The sequence below is a fragment of the Puma concolor genome, chromosome A3 (genome assembly GCF_028749965.1).
Source record: "Puma concolor isolate L17-30 chromosome A3, mPumCon1.1.hap2, whole genome shotgun sequence".
NCBI classification, from domain to species: domain Eukaryota; kingdom Metazoa; phylum Chordata; class Mammalia; order Carnivora; family Felidae; genus Puma; species Puma concolor.
Genome location: NC_141669.1, coordinates 56,142,002 through 56,164,322, shown reverse-complemented (window position 1 = coordinate 56,164,322; position 22,321 = coordinate 56,142,002).

Genomic DNA, 22,321 nt, shown 5'->3' with positions numbered 1-22,321 from the left:
GGCTCTGAGCTGTCAGCACAGAGCCTGACACGGGGCTCGAACTCACGGACCGTGAGATCATGACCTGAGCCCAAGTCAGCTGCTTAACCGACTGAGCCACCCAGGCGCCCCGGGATTGGTATTTTTTAAAAGCTCTGTAGGCCATTTTAATCAGCATGCAGTGTTCAGTACCACTATCCTCAAATAGACTCATCCCAATATTGACTAAGCCCAATATTGCTGAAATTGAGATAGTAATTATCAAATATATTGAGTCTTACTGTAGTTAAGGAATTTAGACTGCACTGGGAAGAATTACTTAAAATGAAACACGTAAAAAATTTCAAAAATGAGGGGCACCTGGGTGGCTCAGTGGGTAAAGCATCTTTTTTTTTTTTTTTTAATGTTTATTTATTTTTGAGACAGAGAGAGACAGAGCGTGAACAGGGGAGGGGCAGAGAGAGAGGGAGACACAGAATCTGAAACAGGCTCCAGGCTCTGAGCGGTCAGCACAGAGCCCGACGCAGGGCTCAAACTCACAGACCGTGAGATCATGACCTGAGCCGAAGTCGGACGCTTAACCGACCGAGCCACCCAGGCACCCCAAAGCATCTAACTCTTGATTTCAGCTCAGGTCGTGATCTCATGGTTCATGAGTTGGAGACCGCATGGGGCTCCACACTGCTAGTGCAGAGCATGCTTGGGATTCTCTCCTCTCTCTGCCCTTCCCCTGTGCTCTCTCTCAAAATAAATGAATAAACTTAAACAATTTTTAAAATGACATTAAGACCCAACTATGGTAGAGATTGCTTCTAAAAGTGTTCTGAGAAGAAAGAAATCATAGAGGTGTAGCAATTAAAGAATGCTTCCAAGAGAAGCTGGGACTTTGTCTGGGCTTTTTTTTTTTTAATGTTTATTTATTTTTGAGAGAGAGACAGAGACAGAGCATGAGCAGGAGAGGGGCAGAGAGAGAGAGAGAGAGAGAGAGAGAGAGAGAGAATCCGAAGCAGGCTCCAGGCTCTGAGCTGTCAGCACAGAGCCCGGCGTTGGGCTTGAAATCACGAACTGGGAGATCATGACCTGAGCCGAAGTTGGCTGCTTAACCAAGTGAGCCACCCAGCTGCCCCTCGTCTGGGCTTCTAAGTGTAGTAGTTCTGAGGGTAGCCAGCCTCCAACATGACTTCCAATACTCCCCACTCTTGGTATTCATATCCTGTGGCTTTCCTCTTGTTCTCCTTCCCTCCTATTAATAACCCTGGAGGATGCCAGTAGTGACAGCTTATGCGGAAGTCCATGTGGGGAGAAATGGAGGCGCTGGCTAACAGACAACAACCATGTGAGTGAGCTGAAAGAAGATTCTTTAACTCCAGTCAAGTCTTTAACAGCAATCAAGCAGCATCAGCCGACAGCTTGACTGCCACCTCCTGAGTCACCTTGAAGCAGAACAGTTCAGGCCAAGGATAGAAGACAAGACTTTGGCAAGAACAAAATGAGCAAAGGAATGAAGTGGATCTGAAATGGTAATGATTCCAACGGACTATTCTGGCTACACACAACTATGTTGCCTAGGAAATATGCGTGTGTTGGGGGGAACACAGATTATTGAGGTTATTGAAAAATTTACTAAACTCTTAATGTGAAAGGGAATACGGAACCACTGAGCTTTTATTTCTCCTCTCAAAATTTTGGAAACATATTTTTAAAAACATAGTAATTCAAATGCAAGGAAAGAAAATATTTTGTTTATAAATTAGCAAAAGAAAAATTAGTTTATGTCTCGTATTAAAAAAGATGAGCACCACTCTTATAAAAAAATGTTTAAGTGGGCAAAGGGTTTGGGTAGACTAGGAGATTTGGTATGTGAGGTAACTTTTATCAATTACTGGTAAACGCTGAAGCAAAGAATAAATTTATATACCATAGACCAATAGCTTGGTCCTTAATCTAAAAATATCTAAATATGTATTACAGAGATAAGAAAATCCCTTACTTTACTAAGACTTGATTTCCAATAGTGATTCCTTCGGACTTCAAATAAATTTATTAAAACTTACCATCATTAACAAACATCATCTGAGTGCTTTAGACATTTTTCACATAACCACTTATTTCAAAGTGTATATATATATATATACATACTAAATTTAAAGTCCAGGAGCAGCAGTTTCTAATTTTTTTGCAATGCTGTAATAGGAGCAGGAAATAATTTTATGAATGAAACTTTACCTGCTTTAAGTACAAGCTTCTTTTAGCTGTTGGAATGTTTTCCTAAAGAATTGTGCCTCAGGCAAGTCTGTGATTTTAGAATAAATCAGATCACGTTCAATTGTATCAGTGTTTTTACTTTTGGCCCACTGTTTATTTTGTAAGTACAACTCAAAATCAACAGTGTAGTTCAGGGTGAGCATTAAGGAAGTTGTGCCCACACTGTAGGGTCTGCATGAACCGCCTGTGGGGAGTAATTTTTGCTATTTTCCACATTTCTTCAGAAAAGCAGATAGAGCATCTTGCTTCCTAAATTAAAAGTCTTTTTCATTTTAAAACAATGCACATTTATTACATAAATTTCTGAAAGATCAGAAAAATAGAAGGAATGTTTTTAATTGTACACTATAATACCACCAAGCAGAAGATATCACTATTACATTTTTCTTTCTTTCCTTCTTTTTAAAAATTTTTTTTGATGTTTATTTATTTATTTATTTATTTATTTATTTATTGAGAGAGAGCGAGCATGAGTGGAGGAGGGGCAGAGAGAGAGAAGGAGACACAGAATCCAAAGCAGGCTACAGGCCCTGAGCTGTCAGCACAGAGCCTGATGTGGCGCTCGAACTCATAAATCATGAGACCGTGACCTGAACCGAAGTCGGATTCTTAACTGACTGAGTCACCCAGGCGCCCCTTCTTTCTTTCCTTTTTACATTTCTCTCTATCTCTATAAATATATATATTTATTTATTTATGGTGTTATATAATTATGATTATTCAGTATCCATAATTTTTATCCTATTTCTCCTCCCATTTGGGATTCATCATTCCATTCATTCAACAAATATTCATTGAGCAATATGGCATATGTTCTCATTTAACTTTAATTCCATACATATAATTTTTAATGCCTGCCTTAAATCCCATAAAGTACCTTTATCATAGTTTATTTAAGCAACTATTATTAAACATTTAATTTTCTGTCATTTTTTATCTTTGAAGTTTTTTCTTTTAATTCTTAATTTCTTTTAGTTGTAAAATAATACTTACAAATCAAAAATCCAAATAGTAAAAAAGGGTTTATATGAAAAATTTCCTTCCCATCCCAGACCTCCAGATTCCAACTCTTCCCCTTATTTTTCAAACTTCCTTTTCTAAACAGTCTGTGTATATACAAACTTGCTTTTTTTTCCTTATACAGATAGAAGCATGCTATATACAATGTTTTAAATATTTTATAGTCTTTTATTTGTAGATAGCTTCTGGTATTCTACTGTATGTATATATATGTGTATGTATATATACATACACATATATGTATATATGTATATACATATGTATACAATGTATGTTCTCCTGTATGTATATGTATGTACATGTACATATATATATATATATACACACACACACACACAGACATACATACATATGTATCAATGGAATAGGCTAGAAAACTAGTATATATATACTACATACATATATATATATATATATACATATATATATATACTAGTTATATATGTACTAGTATATATATATATATACTAGTTTTCTAGCCTATTCCATTTGTTAGTACAGCTTGAACAATATTAAATTGTTCCTAGACTTTAATAGGGTTGTATCCAACATTGAGCAAGATTCTAGCTTTGGCTTTAGATAGAAAATCATGGTAAGGACGTATCCATCTATTATTATGCTAATGAATTATAAAAATCAAGAATGGATATTGTATTTTTAGTATCTATGAAGATGAATGCATTTTCCTCCTTTGATTTATTAACTGGTGGAAGTATATTAATAAATTTCTTAGAATCAAGTCACCTCTGTATTCCTAGGATGAATTTAGGTAATGCAGAGTTCCAATAATACTACATATTTATTTTCATCTTAAACAACATACCAAAACTTTTCATTTTAAATCCTTTGTAAATATTATTTTATTGATTACATAATTTTCCATCTAGCAGATGATTATCATTTTTTTCTTAATCATCTATTGTTGGGGATTTGTTTCCCTTTCAAGCTATCTTAAACAACGAGGAACAGATTAAACAATTTTTTGATGTATGCAATATAACTCAGAGATAAGCCTCAGTCTTCTAGCCTTATGAGTTTTACCATTAAATTCAAGTAATGTGAGTCTCTATCTCCCTACGGTGGGAAACTTAGTGTGTACCACAGTGTGTCTCTTTGAGGAGCCTCTGAAACGTTTCTTGTTCTAGTTTTTGGCTTCTGCTGAATTTTCATCTCATTTGTTTCTGACCTCTTGTGGAAGCTGTCTTTTCTTTAGTTGACTCACCAGAGATCAGAACTCCCTTTTAAATTCCTTAAAACACAATCCAAACAAAGCAGCTGCTACCAAAGATAGTTATGTGTAATAGACTTTTATTGTTGATCTAGTGATTAGTTACACTGAGTTATAGCACAGCAGATAAGATTAATATTAGACACTGATGTTCTTGTAAGTCCTTTGACCATTTGTGCTATTGAGAATTAGTCATTTTGTGACTTTTCCTTTAACGTTATCTTCTTCCTTCTCCTTTCATCTCTGGACTGTCCAGAGATGAGCTCTCTCTCATGTCCCTGAAAATTAAAATTCTTCCCATTTCATTATGAGGAACAATTCAATGCTTTATTTATCCTTATCTCACAACTGGCCATGTCCTAAGGCCTGTCTTTCCACAACTGAAATGACCCTTCATATTTTTTTTTTTTTTTTTTGGTTTGTTTTTCTAATCAAAAGGTATTTCTCTCCTAAGAAGAATTACCCTGCAGGATTTTAACGTACTTCCCTAACCGCCTCCCAGCTCTCTCCAGGAGTGGTGATCAGTTTCACACATGATGCTAAGTTTTTAATAAAATTAGTCAGATAATGCGGCACTGGTACTGGTGTGGCATTCCTTCCTGTATTTTTCAAGACTTTTGATAATGCAGTAATTACCTGCCTTTTCTGTTGACGGAAGAATTAGATTGTTGAGATCCTAACATGATGTATCTGTCAGCAGCATTGATTCATCATTACTGAATGCCAAGGTTTTCTCTGATTTAAAAAATGGGAGGATTAATTGATCAGTGTCTTTTACCTCCTCCCTCTTTCCCATTTTTATATCCCTCTGTATTCTCATGTCATGTTTCTACTGCCTGCTTCCCCCCCCCCCCGCCCCCCGCACTAAGAGAGATATCATGGTATGGGGTGGGAATTGGGAGGGTCAGATGTAGTGTAAAGAACACACTCTTTCCTCTAGGTTAGATTAGCACCTAACTCTATTTTGTTTAGAAAACTTCTGAACAGTGCATATTGAGTTGGGACTTCTTTCCCCCATTTTGTCCTATATACCATCCAAGCAAGCAACCCCCTGTGGATTCTCTGACCACCTAGGACTGTCTCTGGTTAGATTATGTTTGTCCTCTGTATATACAAGATATGGGTCTTATATTTAGAGTGTTGGATATAGGGATTATGGTCCCTACGCAGTATGTGTTCAATTACATATATTCACTTGAGTCCACAACATTGGGTGCTCTCTATAAACAGAAATAGCTCAATGTTCAGAATCTGAGTGTAGATTTGTCTTCAAACTCACAGGGCCTGCATGGATAGTGCAGATAAAACTTTCCTTTTTAATGTCTTAAAATTTCCTTTAAATATATTAAATAGGACCTTGAATCCGGCTTGTCTCCCCTGACACCTAGTAGTCATCATTATCATCTTCATCGTCTCTCACCACTCTACTCTCTAGAGTGCACTCTTCCTTTTCTCTCTCCCTCCTGCCTGAAGCCAGTGGACAAGAAATGCTGCACAGAGCTCTGAGAGAGGTCAAGGGTGCAGAGGGTCAGGACTGGCCAGGTGGTGAGAATTGAAGTCACAGAAGCAGATGATATCGGGAGTAAGTGTGAAGAAAGGAGGATCATGAGTCTTGTGCATTGCTGAATGGGGAGGGGGACAGCCCTAGAAGTATCAGAAAAGGAATAATCCAATTAATCAGGAGTAATATCATATTTAATAATAGGTTCTGATTCATGCCAACAGTGTGTTCCCAACCCTAATTAGTAATGGGGGAAAAATTATACCCAAAGCACTCATCTCTGAAATTATTCATTTGATATAGATATAATAATGATTAAGCCTCTCATTCATATTAATTGGAGACAAAATAAAATCCAAATATAATCCTCAATCTTCATTTACATTTATAATTCTAATCCACCTGCACTACCTTTTTTTCCAGCATAAGTAGAAAAATGAATGGTCAGCACTTTACTTGTTCTTCCATGTCTAGGGTAAGGATACAAATTGCAGTGAACTGGTCACAATTTGAGTCAACATGCGAACAAAAGAGAAGCTAGTAGTAAAGATCCTGGCAATTCAAATGTGGAGTGATAGGCTCCTGAAGTAATGGTTACTCAATGTCTCACTGAGGTGACTGTGGGTTCAGCGTTTTTGCCTTTAAATTCTTGTTCCAACACTACATACAAGTCCTTGGAACTGAAGAAGTTAACCTCACTGAGCCTTACTTTCCTCATTTCTAAGACAGAGATGATAATAACAGGGCCTACTTTATACAGATGTTGCAAAGAATAAATGAGATAATACATACCAAGCACATACTTGGCACACAGTAAGCACTGGATAAACAGAAGCCATTACTATGATACAGGCAGTGATTACATAAAGGCCACCTATCACAAATGGTCTCAGATGCTCAAGCAGAAGACCCGCTTAGGCATCCTTAACCCTACCCTATCTCATCACCTCATCAAATCTTTGACAAAGTCCTGGCCTTCTTACTTCCAATACACACCCGAAATCCACGCCCTTCTCCCCAGTTCCACTGTGACCACTCATGCCCATACCGCCATCATCTCTCTCTCCTAGCTGAGTGCACTGACCTCCCAATGGGTCCCTAGCTTCCACCCTTGTCAAGTCCATTTCTCAAACTGTAGCCAGAATAGACTTACAGAACTATCAATCCTATCAACTGGGGGCACTTACATTATACACTGTCTACTATTTGTTTGTTTTTATAATAAGCCCCAACTCAGCCCCACGGTTTATAAGGGCTGGCTGGACTTAACTCCTGTCTCCCTTCCTACCTCTTATTCTACTCAATAAAGTTCAGCCATATGACCACATTTTGGTTCCTTGTCCACACAAAGCCCTTTGTCCAGGCACTTGTTCTCCTCTCAGCCTGCACTGTTCTTTTCCCCTTCCTCTGAATGGCTGGCTCATTATTGTTATTCAGGCTTCGGTTCAAATTTCATCTTCCAGAGAAGCCTTTTCCATCTGCTCTAAACATGGTGACTACCTCCAGTAACTGTTGTCTCATCACCTGGCTTATTTTCTCCATGGTGTTCATTACAACCTGGAATTATAATGTGCATTTTTTGCTGTCTGGTTGAGTCTCTGTATGCCCCACTAGAAGGTCAGCCCCATGAGGGCAGAGATGAATCCTGGGGTTTTTTTGTTGTATCTCTAGGGCTTGGCATTCGGTATATTATCAGTATTTGTTAAAATGTTGAATAAATGAGTTGTGCGCCCCTTAGAAAGTGTGGGTTTATGTGAGAGGAGTGTGTGTGTGTTTATATGACTGTGAGTGCGAGGATGCTCTACTACACACGAATACGCAGGAGTATGTGAGTGTGTCTGAGGGTGTGCCTGTGAGTGTGGTTGTGTTACTGCTTGTGTCTGTGTGTGAGAATGTTTCGGCATGAGTATGTGAATGTGTGCATGTTTGTGTATTTGAAGAACATTAGAGAAACCGGATTTCTCTGGTTTGATCTGAATCAGATACTTTAATTAAATACTTAACAATTAGGGTTTAATCAAGTACTTTAATTAAAATAATCCCATGATGACAAACTATAGTATTATAACAAAGGAATATTTTATAGTCCTCTATCTTAAGAGATTGACCTCATGAAGTTAATCATTAAAATGGGATATGTTGAGTAAGAACTTGTGGGATTTTTGTTAAATCCTATGGGAACTCAATGCTTTTTCTATTTCCTCTTTAAGGAGACAACCCTGTGATCTACAGGGATTTGCTGGATAAATGCATACCTTTTCCTGCCTAATGTCCATGCCATTCCTACTGCTTGGAATATTCTTATCCCACCTCTTTGCTTGGCTGAGGTCATTTAGGGATTCACTGTCTGTCTCCTCCTCTAAGCTCGAGGAGTGTAGAGACCTCCCTTTCTTGTTCATTGCCACATCCCAGCATCTAACATAACATCTGGCAGAAATGCTCAAAAGAAATTCTACATAGTAATTAAAAAGGAAAGCTAATACCTTTTTTAAAGTATATATATTAAAAATATCAAAAACAATATGACATATATACACACATATATGAAATGATTACTTTTCCCAAAGGCAGGGCTTGCTTGGTGTGTGATACACACATAGATGCTCAATAAAGAGAAGTCAGTCAGTTGAACCTTGAACTCATACTATCCTATGCCCATGAACAAGGACATTCTAAAATAAGACCACCTGATTACAATACAAATTCTGTCACTTATTAGCTATATGACCTTGGGGAATTCACATGGCCTCTCTGAGGCTCAATTTGCTTCTCTATAAAACAGGTTTTCTAATGGTACCTTCCTCAAAGCAATGCTACAAGAATTAAATAAATACTTTGCACCATACTTGGAACATAGTGAGTGCTCAATAAATACCGAAAAGAAAAACAAGGCTACCAGAAATTATATCATTCAAACATTTAACATTTCAACATTTTAGCATTGTAGCCTTCAGAATAGGGTATATAAAAATATGCTTGCAGGGGTGCTTGGGTGACTCAGTTTGTTGAGCATGACTTCGGCTCAGGTCATGATCTCACAATTCATGGGTTTGAGCCCCACATTGGGCTCTGTGCTGACAGCTCAGAGCCTGGAGCCTGCTTCAGATTCTGTGTCTCCCTCTCTCTCTGTCCCTCTCCCACTCACACTCTGTTTCTCTCTTAAAAATAAGTAAACATTAAAAAAAATTAATAAACATGCTTGTAACCTAACAGTGGGAAAGGATTTCTTCAACAAAAAATATTTTTTATTTTTTTTTAATGTTTATTTATTTTTGACAGAGAGACACAGAGCATGAGCAGGGGAGGGGCAGAGAGAGAGGGAGACACAGAATCTGAAACAGGCTCCAGGCTCTGAGTTGCCAGCAGAGAGCCCGACACGGTGCTTGAACTCACAGACTGCAAGATCATGACCTGAGCCGAAGTCGGATGCTCAACTGACTGAGCCACCCAGGCGCCCCTTCAACAAAATTTCAAAGTGCTAAAAATTAGTGCTTTGATCACATCAGAATTAAGAAGAATTTTGGTCAGTTCAGGTCATGATGGAAAGAGTAAGTAGACAAATGGAGAAGATATTTTTAATATCTAACTGACCTTGATTATTCTAATATCCCTTGATTATTATTTATAAAAGGAAATCCTAAAAATCAACAACAGAAACACAATTGTGCAACTATGATAGAAAAATGGACAAGGCATATGAACAACAACAAAAAATGTATAGACAACAAATTCCCAAAGGCTAATAACTCCTTAAATTAATTTTTATCAGAGAAATGCAAATAAAGAAATAATGAGATATCCATTTATGCCAATTAGTGTCACAAAAATTAGAAGCTGGAAAATGTGAAATGTTGGCAGGGATGGGGCATGTAGGGAGTGTAGACTGGGGTAGCCATCTTGGAGAGCTGTCAGTACTTAGCCAACTTAGGTATACACATACCAATTCTGCTCCAGGGTATATACCCCAGATAGATTCTCACAGAGTGTCTTAGAAGATACAGCTGTCCGGATATACTCAGTTGTGTTGTGAAACAAAGAATCCCCAAATCTCCGTGGTTTGAATAAACACAAGTTCATTTTTGTTCACACTATGTGTCCAGCACGCATTGGCAGGGGCTTCCTTATTCAGCTAGTCTCTTTGGGGCCCATACTGATAAAGCAGCCTTTTTTGAACATTGCTCATCCCTGAGCCATAGGGAGAAGCAGGTCTTAGGAAGTCCTGAACGGGTGATTAAATTCTCTAACCCAGAAATGACACATGTCACTCTTCACACAATTCATTGGTTAGAACTAGGCACATGGTCCACCTGACAACCAGGGATCAGGAATTATAATCCTACCTTGTGCTACCATAGAGAACGAATCTATTATAAGGGACATATACAAGAATATCCCCTGGAAGGACTCAGAGATGGGAGCAACAGATTAGATATGTACATAGCAATGTGGTTAAATTTTAAAATCATAGTGTTGAATACAAAAAAGAAACAGAGTAAGATCAGATACTATTTAAAAAAATTTTTTTTTCAACGTTTATTTATTTTTGGGACAGAGAGAGACAGAGCATGAACGGGGGAGGGGCAGAGAGAGAGGGAGACACAGAATCGGAAACAGGCTCCAGGCTCTGAGCCATCAGCCCAGAGCCCGACGCGGGGCTTGAACTCTCGGACCGCGAGATCGTGACCTGGCTGAAGTCGGACGCTTAACCGACTGCGCCACCCAGGCACCCCCAAGATCAGATACTATTTATGTAAAAACACATAAAGATAAAACTGTATACATTTCCATGGTTTCACCCTCTGAGCCCAAGGTTCTGCCTTCAGAGTCATTTTTTTTTTTTTTTTGAAGGGTGGTAATATTTTTGCAACTGAGTAGTTTTATCATTCTGTTTCTTGCCTGTAGAATTTGGGGGGTCCAAAAGCCTTACTTCATTTCATCCTTTCCCTGTGCCTTTTGGTCCATGTTGGCAATGCCTGCATAACAGCTGGCAGTGTTGGAATAACATTTTCAAACACTTTGTGAGTCTGCATATATATCATGAGATTCACACCATTAGACATTATGGTCGTCCAAAGATCTCTCCCTCTATTCCTCACTTCTACTGAGAGTGTTCAGGGTATCCATGAGTCACACATGCCTAATCTCTCCTGCAAATTTTGTCCAGCCAGCTATACCCTCAGCCATCTTGCCACAACACATACTTCTAACAGTGAATCTCCTAATTTTGTCTGGATAGACTGAGAAATTCCAAAATCAAGTCCTGGTTTTCTTTTACTTAATAATTCTTCCCTTAATTTGTCTCTTTCTTTTCCCATTTTATCGTAAACAACAAGAAGAAACCAGCCTGGACTTTGAACATTTTGCTTAGAAATCTCCTCAGCTAAATAACCACAGGTCATCACTTACAAATTCTGCTTTCCATATAACCTGGCAGAATACAATTCAGCTAGATTTTCTGCCACTACATAACAAGAATCCCCTTTTCTCAAGTTTTGAAAATACTGTTCCTCATTTCCTTCTGAGCCTTCCCAGCAGCTTCAGCATGCATTTTTCTACCGACATCTTGTGTATGGCAGTGTATGTATCTTGTAAGACAATACAGGCTTTCTCCGTCATGCTCTCCTTCTTAGCCCTCCCCAGCAACATCTTGAAGATTCCCTTTTCTACCAACAGTCCTTTTAAGGAAATCTAGGCTTTTTCTATCATGGACTTCAAAATTCTGCCAGCCACGACCCACTGTTCAATTCCAAAGCCATTTTCACATTTTTGTGTATGTGTTACAGTAGCATCTCCTTCTCAGCACCAAATCTGTATTAGTTTCCAGTGCCTGCTGTAACAAATTACCAGAAACTTGCTGAAAACAACAGAAATTTATTCTGTCACAGTTCTAGAGGCCAGAAGTCCAAAAGCAGTTCCACTGCACTAAAATCAAGATGCCTGCAGGCCTATGTTCCTTTGGAGTCTCTGGGGAAGCATCATTCCTTGCCTGGTCTAGCTTCTGGTAGCTACTGGCATTCTTTGGCTTTTGGCTATGTCATTCTAATCCCTGCCTCCATGGTCACATTGCCTGAATTTCCTTTGGGGAGGGACTTTATTCGATCTATAACAAACATTTATAGATATATGATCTTCTCATATATTATTATAGAAAGTTATTATGCTTGATTTCCTAGTGTGTGACCGTGCTTGCATTCAGGAAAAACTCTACATAATAATCACTTGATCCTTTTGAAGGCTCTACCGTATTCCATTTTATAACTCTATTATTCTTTATTTAGCCAAATTTGAGCAATAAACATTAGGGTTATTTTATTTTTTTATGAAATTTATTGTCAAATTGGTTTCCATACAATACCCAGTGCTCATCCCAAAAAATGCCCTCTTCAATACCCATCACCCACCCTCCCCTCCCTCCCATACCCCATCAACTCTCAGGGTTATTTTCAATCTATCTATATTATCTCCTTATTATAAAATCTCTACATATGTGCACACAAATTTTGTGTACTTGTCCAATTGTTTCATTGGAATATGTTCCAAGAAGTGGAATTGCTGAGGCAAAATTTTTGCATTTAAATTTTTTATTTATCTTATTAAATCACCCTCTAAAAATGTTCCAATTTAAAATCTCATTTCTCATCTAAGAGGGTTTGTCATTCCCCCTATACCCTGCTCAGCTCAGATTACTAACAATTAATTTTATGAGAGGCGAAACATATTATTTTGTAATTTCATTTTACATTGCTTTGATTAGTAGTGGAACATGTTTTATATCTATTACTTGTCCATTTTCTGTAATTATCAATCATCTTTTAGATTTTCAAGAGCATTCGTATTTTAAGGTAGTAGCTTTTTTATATTCAGATAACTTTTTATGTAGGCTTAAACCTATTATTTTGTCATTTTGTCATTTTTTTTCTCTCAACTCTGTTAATACTGCCTTCAGTTATACAGAGTTTAAAATTTTTAGGAAACAGAAGATGCACTCCTCTCATTAATGTTTCTGGATACAATATTATTCTAAAAAAAGCCTTTCTAACTCCAGGAATATTGGTCATTACTGGGTTTTTGTTTTCTTTTGTTTTTAGTATTTATTTTTGAGAGACAGAGTGTGATCAGGGGACAGGCAGAGAGAGAGGGAGACACAGAATCCAAAGCAGGTCCAGGCTCTGAGTTGTCAGCACAGAGCCTGACGTGGGGCTTGAACTCACCAATTGTGAGATCATGACCTGAGCTGAAGTTGGATGCTCAACTGACTGAGCCACCCAGGTGCCCTAAGTCATTACTGTTAATATGACCTTACTTGCAATTACAGAACGGTGAGGTTTAAGGGCATTCATGTTTTGTTAGTTATTTCCTAGGCAGATTCTAGGCCTTCTAGAGGGTTCTTTGTTGTTGTTTTTTGCTATTTTTTCCTTTCTCTTTAATTTTTAAAAATTTATATCCAAGTTAGTTAGCATATAGTGCAACAATGATTTCAGAAGTAGATTCCTTAATGCCCCTTACCCATTTAGCCCAGCCCCCCTCCCACAACCCCTCCAGCAACTCTCTGTGCTCCATGTGTAAAAGTCTCTTATGTTTGGTCCCTCTCCCTGTTTTTATTTTTGCTTCCCTTTCCTTATGTTCATCTGTTTTGTATCTTGAAGTCCTCATATGAGTGAAGTCATATATTTGTCTTTCTCTAATTTCGCTTAGCATAATACCCTCTAGTTCCATTCAATACTTGCAAATGGCAAGATTTCATTCTTTTTGATTACTAAGTAATACTCCACTGTATATATATACCACATCTTCTTTATCCATTCATCCATCGATGGACATTTGGGCTCTTTCCATACTTTTGGCTATTGTTGATAGTGCTGCTATAAACATTGGGGTGCATGTGTCCCTTCGAAATAGCATTCCTGTATCCCTTGGATAAACACCTAATAGGGAAATTCCTGGGTCATAGGGTAGTTCTACTTTTTTGAGGAACCTCCATACTGTTTTCTAGAGTAGCTGCACCAGTTTGCATTCCCACCAGCAGTGCAAGAGATCCTTTTGATCCACATCCTCGCCAACATCTGTTGTTGCCTTAGTTGTTAATGTTACCCATTCTGACAGGTGTGAGGTGGTATCTCATTGTGGTTTTGGTTTGTATTTCCCTGATGATGAGTGAATGATGTTGAGAATTTTTTTTAATGTGTCAGGGTTCTTTTTAATAGAATCCAAATATGCTTCTTGAATGCAAGGCTAGTATAGAAATATTCTGAGACATCCTGATCAACATTTTATGCCAAATGAACTTTTACTTTACTATTAATCTGTATTCTGTGTATAAACAATGTGAGCACTTTTTTTCCTTCTGTTCTCCTTCACTAAATGCTTAAATCACTGTGATCAGATGCAAACATAAGTGAGAGGAGGAGCAGAACCTGAGGATCTCACAGGTCTAGTCTCAAAGGTTTCTGAGTCATAAAGACACGGCGTAATAACTGAAATGTGGCATCTGAACAGTAGTTATTACAAACTACTTAGGTTTCATTTTGTGTAATATTTTAACAAGAATAAACAAAGGAAAAAGCTTTGCCTGATATTAAAACTGAGAACTTGAATTCACATACCAGTTCCAGACAAGATAGGGGTACATTTTTTTCTCCTTAACTGTTCATTCGGGGGTCAGAAAAATTCCAGATAAAGTAAAATTGTAAAAGATGTGTCTTCATATGAGTTTATTTTTCTCCCTCTGAATTCTTAATCAGGTCCATATTTGGATTGTTTGCATTCATGTTAATCACTTCTCAGAACTCTTTCTTTCCAATGTTACCTAATAGCAAAGGGTGGATGAGAGATATCAATTAAATTTTGCTCATGCTTACCTCTCGTGGGGATTTCAGACTTCCCTTTTTGGTTGTTATAAATGTAGATCCCTTCAGGGTATCCGCCTTTGCAACACCTGTCATTTTGCTTCCCTCAATGAGGTCATCACAGACGCACCTAGTTTTTGAGCTTTTCCTCTATAATTAATTTCCTTGAGTCACTGAATAACTTTATCTACCTCCTGCCATAAACTTCTCATTTTCTCTGATACCCTTATTTGCAATAAGTCAACCAGAATTGAGCACAACATGGCTCTTCCCTTCAATGGTGCTGAAATAATTTCTTCTGACTCACGCACTGTGCACTGAGTGGTGATCAAGGCAGTCTGTGATTTCTTGTTTAAACACTTGTATGTTAGATTATTTAACTATTTGTTTAATTGTACCTCACTGAGACTCTGCTCTCTGTTAAACCTTGTTATCGTTTGAGTACTATTCACTAAATACATCTTTCTCTTAATCAAAGTGGTTCAAGTCAAACATTTATTTCCTTGATTTAAAGATGTACCAGCTGCCCAACACACGTTTTTTCACATTTCTGCAACCAGACTATGTCCTAGATTCATCATGCAATTTAATATAGTGTTTTTATCCAAAAGGACGGTTACTGAATTCTTCATCTTACAACGAATAGCTTCTTAGAATCCTGGAGGTGTGGCAAGACAAAGGTACATTAAACTTGGTCATGGGTTTGAGACATTCATGAATTGCCATAAGTCCTTTTTTAACTTTACTCCTCAGAACCTCGCCTTTTGCCTTTTGTGCATTTAGGCCTGAGCTCTTGTGGTTTGGTGTTTTTGACTTTCTTTCCTCTTTGCCATTTCCTTCTCCTGGATCCATATTTAGAAGGTAGCTAATCCAGGAGACCTACTCTGCTTCACCCACATTTATCAGCTCTTTTGCACTTACACCACATGGCATCTAGTAAACACCTGCCCATTTGGGTTTTTTCTTAAGTTCTTTGCCTTGAATTTATGGACGAGTCTTCTAGGTTACAATTTTATCAAAAGTTTTGTTCACGTCAAGGATGGATTATATGTAAACACTGTTTTCTCTGTTTTGGCTCCTCCTCATAAATGTTCAGAGAATTTTTAACTATTGAATCCCTTTAGCTCTGAAAAGGAGTGGGTAAAATGCCAACTTTAAATACTAAGGCTCTGTTAGTTTGACTTTCAAAATGTAAAGGCATCTTTATTAGCTGTATTCTTTTATTTTTTTATTTTTTATTTTTATTTATATATGAAATTTATTGTCAAATTGGTTTCCATACAACACCCAGTGCTCATCCCAAAAGGTGCCCTCCTCAATACCCATCACCCACCCTCTCCTCCCTCCCACCCCCCATCAACCCTCAGTTTGCTCTCAGTTCTCAACAGTCTCTTATGCTTTGGCTCTCTCCCACTCTAACCTCTTTTTTTTTTTTTTTTCCCTTCCCCTCCCCCATGGGTTCCTGTTAAGTTTCTCAGGATCCACATAAGAGTGAAACCATATGGTATCTGTCTTTCTCTGTATGGCTTATTTCACTTAGCATCACACTCTCCAGTTCCATCCACGTTGCTACAAAAGGCCATCTCTCATTTTTTCTCATTGCCACGTAGTATTCCATAGTGTATATAAACCACAATTTCTTTATCCATTCATCAGTTGATGGACATTTAGGCTCTTTCCATAATTTGGCTATTGTTGAGAGTGCTGCTATGAACATTGGGGTACAAGTGCCCCTATGTATCAGTACTCCTGTGTCCCTTGGATAAATTCCTAGCAGTGCTATTGCTGGGTCATAGGGTAGCTCTATTTTTAATTTTCTGAGGAACCTCCACACTGCTTTCCAGAGCGGCTGCACCAATTTGCATTCCCACCAACAGTGCAAGAGGGTTCCCGTTTCTCCACATCCTCTCCAGCATCTATAGTCTCCTGATTTGTTCATTTTGGCCACTCTGCCTGGCGTGAGGTGATACCTGAGTGTGGTTTTGATTTGTATTTCCCTGATAAGGAGCGACGCTGAACATCTTTTCATGTGCCTGTTGGCCATCCGGATGTCTTCTTTAGAGAAGTGTCTATTCATGTTTTCTGCCCATTTCTTCACTGGGTTATTTGCTTTTCGGGTGTGGAGTTTGGTGAGCTCTTTATAGATTTTGGATACTAGCCCTTTGTCCGATATGTCATTTGCAAATATCTTTTCCCATTCCGTTGGTTGCCTTTTAGTTTTGTTGGTTGTTTCCTTTGCTGTGCAGAAGCTTTTTATCTTCATGAGGTCCCAGTAATTCACTTTTGCTTTTAATTCCCTTGCCTTTGGGGATGTGTCGAGTAAGAGATTGCTACGGCTGAGGTCAGAGAGGTCTTTTCCTGCTTTCTCCTCTAAGGTTTTGATGGTTTCCTGTCTCACATTCAGGTCCTTTATCCATTTTGAGTTTATTTTTGTGAATGGTGTGAGAAAGTGCTCTAGTTTCAACCTTCTGCATGTTGCTGTCCAGTTCTCCCAGCACCATTTGTTAAAGAGACTGTCTTTTTTCCGTTGGATGTTCTTTCCCGCTTTGTCAAAGATGAGTTGGCCATACGTTTGTGGGTCTAGTTCTGGGGTTTCTATTCTATTCCATTGGTCTATGTGTCTGTTTTTGTGCCAATACCATGCTGTCTTGATGATGACAGCTTTGTAGTAGAGGCTAAAGTCTGGGATTGTGATGCCTCCTGCTTTGGTCTTCTTCTTCAAAATTACTTTGGCTATTCGGGGCGTTTTGTGGTTCCATATGAATTTTAGGATTGCTTGTTCTAGTTTCGAGAAGAATGCTGGTGCAATTTTGATTGGGATTGCATTGAATGTGTAGATAGCTTTGGGTAGGATTGACATTTTGACAATATTTATTCTTCCAATCCATGAGCAGGGAATGTCTTTCCATTTCTTTAAATCTTCTTCAATTACCTTCATAAGCTTTCTATAGTTTTCAGCATACAGATCCTTTACATCTTTGGTTAGATTTATTCCTAGGTATTTTATGCTTCTTGGTGCAATTGTGAATGGGATCAGTTTCTTTATTTGTCTTTCTGTTGCTTCATTGTTAGTGTATAAGAATGCAACTGATTTCTGTACATTGATTTTGTATCCTGCAACTTTGCTGAATTCATGTATCAGTTCTAGCAGACTTTTGGTGGAGTCTATTGGATTTTCCATGTATAATATCATGTCATCTGCAAAAAGCGAAAGCTTGACTTCATCTTTGCCAATTTTGATGCCTTTGATTTCCTTTTGTTGTCTGATTGCTGATGCTAGAACTTCCAGCACTATGTTAAACAACAGCGGTGAGAGTGGGCATCCCTATCGTGTTCCTGATCTCAGGGAAAAAGCTCTCAGTTTTTCCCCGTTGAGGATGATGTTAGCTGTGGGCTTTTCATAAATGGCTTTTATGATCTTTAAGTATGTTCCTTCTATCCCGACTTTCTCAAGGGTTTTTATTAAGAAAGGGTGCTGGATTTTGTCAAAGGCCTTTTCTGCATCGATTGACAGGATCATATGGTTCTTCTCTTTTTTTTTGTTAATGTGATGTATCACGTTGATTGATTTGCGAATGTTGAACCAGCCCTGCATCCCAGGAATGAATCCCACTTGATCATGGTGAATAATTCTTTTTATATGCCGTTGAATTCGATTTGCTAGTATCTTATTGAGAATTTTTGCATCCATATTCATCAGGGATATTGGCCTGTAGTTCTCTTTTTTTACTGGGTCTCTGTCTGGTTTAGGAATCAAAGTAATACTGGCTTCATAGAATGAGTCTGGAAGTTTTCCTTCCCTTTCTATTTCTTGGAATAGCTTGAGAAGGATAGGTATGATCTCTGCTTTAAACGTCTGGTAGAACTCCCCTGGGAAGCCATCTGGTCCTGGACTCTTATTTGTTGGGAGATTTTTGATAACCGATTCAATTTCTTCGCTGGTGATGGGTCTGTTCAAGCTTTCTATTTCCTCCTGATTGAGTTTTGGAAGAGTGTGGGTGTTCAGGAATTTGTCCATTTCTTCCAGGTTGTCCAATTTGTTGGCATATAATTTTTCATAGTATTCCCTGATAATTGTTTGTATCTCTGAGGGATTGGTTGTAATAATTCCATTTTCATTCATGATTTTATCTATTTGGGTCATCTCCCTTTTCTTTTTGAGAAGCCTGGCTAGAGGTTTGTCAATTTTGTTTATTTTTTCAAAAAACCAACTCTTGGTTTCGTTGATCTGCTCTACAGTTTTTTTAGATTCTATATTGTTTATTTCTGCTCTGATCTTTATTATTTCTCTTCTTCTGCTGGGTTTAGGCTGCCTTTGCTGTTCTGCTTCTATTTCCTTTAGGTGTGCTGTGAGATTTTGTATTTGGGATTTTTCTTGTTTCTTGAGATAGGCCTGGATTGCAATGTATTTTCCTCTCAGGACTGCCTTCGCTGCGTCCCAAAGCGTTTGGATTGTTGTATTTTCATTTTCGTTTGTTTCCATATATTTTTTAATTTCTTCTCTAATTGCCTGGTTGACCCACTCATTCGTTAGTAGGGTGTTCTTTAACCTCCATGCTTTTGGAGGTTTTCCAGACTTTTTTCTGTGATTGATTTCAAGCTTCATAGCATTGTGGTCTGAAAGTATGCATGGTATGATTTCAATTCTTGTAAACTTATGAAGGGCTGTTTTGTGACCCAGTATATGATCTATCTTGGAGAATGTTCCATGTGCACTCGAGAAGAAAGTATATTCTGTTGCTTTGGGATGCAGAGTTCTAAATATATCTGTCAAGTCCATCTGATCCAATGTCTCATTCAGGGCCCTTGTTTCTTTATTGACCGTGTGTCTAGATGATCTATCCATTTCTGTAAGTGGGGTGTTAAAGTCCCCTGCAATTACCACATTCTTATCAATAAGGTTGCTTATGTTTATGAGTAATTGTTTTATATATTTGGGCGCTCCGGTATTCGGCGCATAGACATTTATAATTGTTAGCTCTTCCTGATGGATAGACCCTGTCACTATTATATAATGTCCTTCTTCATCTCTTGTTACAGCCTTTAATTTAAAGTCTAGTTTGTCTTATATAAGGATGGCTACTCCAGCTTTCTTTTGGCTTCCCGTAGCATGATAAATAGTTCTCCATCCCCTCACTCTCAATCTAAAGGTGTCCTCGGGTCTAAAATGAGTCTCTTGTAGACAGCAAATAGATGGGTCTTGTTTTTTTATCCATTCTGATACCCTATGTCTTTTGGTTGGCGCATTTAGTCCATTTACATTCAGTGTTATTATAGAAAGATATGGGTTTAGAGTCATTGTGATGTCTGTATGTTTTATGCTTGTAGTGATGTCTCTGGTACTTTGTCTCACAGGGTCCCCCTTAGGATCTCTTGTAGGGCTGGTTTAGTGGTGACAAATTCCTTCAGTTTTTGTTTGTTTGGGAAGACCTTTATCTCTCCTTCTATTCTAAATGACAGACTTGCTGGATAAAGGATTCTCGGCTGCATATTTTTTCTGTCTAGCACACTGAAAATCTCGTGCCAATTCTTTCTGGCCTGCCAAGTTTCAAAAGAGAGATCAGTCACGAGTCTTATAGGTCTCCCTTTATATGTGAGGGCACGTTTACCCCTTGCTGCTTTCAGAATTTTCTCTCTATCCTTGTATTTTGCCAGTTTCACTATGATATGTCGTGCAGAAGATCGATTCAAGTTACGTCTGAAGGGAGTTCTCTGTGCCTCTTGGATTTCAATGCCTTTTTCCTTCCCCAGTTCAGGGAAGTTCTCAGCTATGATTTCTTCAAGTACCCTTTCAGCACCTTTCCCTCTCTCTTCCTCCTCTGGGATACCAATTATGCGCATATTATTTCTTTTTAGTGTATCACTTAGTTCTCTAATTTTCCCCTCATACTCCTGGATTTTTTTTATCTTTTTCTCAGCTTCCTCTTTTTCCATAACTTTATCTTCTAGTTCACCTATTCTCTCCTCTGCCTCTTCAATCCGAGCCGTGGTGGTTTCCATTTTGTTATGCATTTCATTTAAAGCGTTTTTCAGCTCCTCATGACTGTTCCTTAGTCCCTTGATCTCTGTAGCAAGAGATTCTCTGCTGTCAGCTATACTGTTTTCAAGCCCAGCGATTAATTTTATGACTATTATTCTAAATTCACTTTCTGTTATATTATTTAAATCCTTTTTGATCAGCTCATTAGCTGTTGTTATTTCCTGGAGATTCTTCTGAGGGGAATTCTTCCGCTTGGTCATTTTGGATAGTCCTTGGCGTGGTGAGGACCTGCAGGGCACTTCCCCTGTGCTGTGGTGTATAACTGGAGTTGGTGGGCGGAGCCGCAGTCAGACCTGATGTCTGCCCCCAGCCCACCGCTGGGGCCACAGTCAGACTGGTGCGTGCCTTCTCTTCCCCTCTCCTAGGGGCGGGATTCACTGTGGGGTGGGGTGGCCTGTTTGGGCTACTTGCACACTGCCAGGCTTGTGATGCTGGGGATCTGGCGTCTTAGCTGGGGTGGGTAGGCAAGGTGCACAGGGGCAGGAGGGGCAGGCTTAGCTTGCTTCTCCTTAGGTGATCCACTTCAGGAGGGGCCCCTCTTCCGTGGGCCTCTCGTCTGCGCTTGGCTCTGGCGACTCCGTTCTGCTAATCCTCTGGCGGTTTTCTGGGTTATTTAGGCAGGTGTAGGTGGAATCTAAGTGATCAGCAGGACGCGCGGTGAGCCCAGCGTCCTCCTACGCCGCCATCTTCCCTCTCTCCCCCAGCTGTATTCTTTTAAATACTTAATGTTTATTTTTGAGAGAGAGAGAGACACAGAGAGCAAGCAGGGAAAGGGCAGAGAGAGAGGGAGACAGAATCGGAAGCAGGCTCCAGGCTCTGAGCTGTCAGCACAGAGCCCGATGTGGGGCTCGAACTCACAGACCGTGAAATCATGATCCGAGCTGTAGTCGGCCGCCCGACCAACTGAGCCACCCAGGCGCCCCTCTTTTAAATACTTCTTTATCAAAATGTGTACCAAATGCAAACACATTTTCAGATATCAAACAGAAGTTTGATAGGTAGATGGAAAAATGTATGAATAAGTATACATTTGTATCTATTAAAATATGTGAGTGATTGCGCTTAAGATCTAAATAATTATTAGTATATTCATTTCTATAGACATACACACAATTAGATGTGTGATAATGGATTACACAATATTGACCTATGTTACTGACACACGTATAGAAACATGTATAAATTTAGGTGTATCTTTATAAACACACATAATCCATTCAGTGAGATGCAATAAAACAGGGTTCAAATTATAGCTCTGCCATTTCCTTACTTTGTGAAACAAAACCATTTAAATATTCTGATCCTGTTTCCACATCTATAAAATGAATATAAAACAATAATGCCTACCTTACACACAACAGAAGGCTATTCAGAAAACCATTCAAAAACTTTTTTTAAACTACAAATGCTTTATACATATTGATGATATTTATTCAAACACT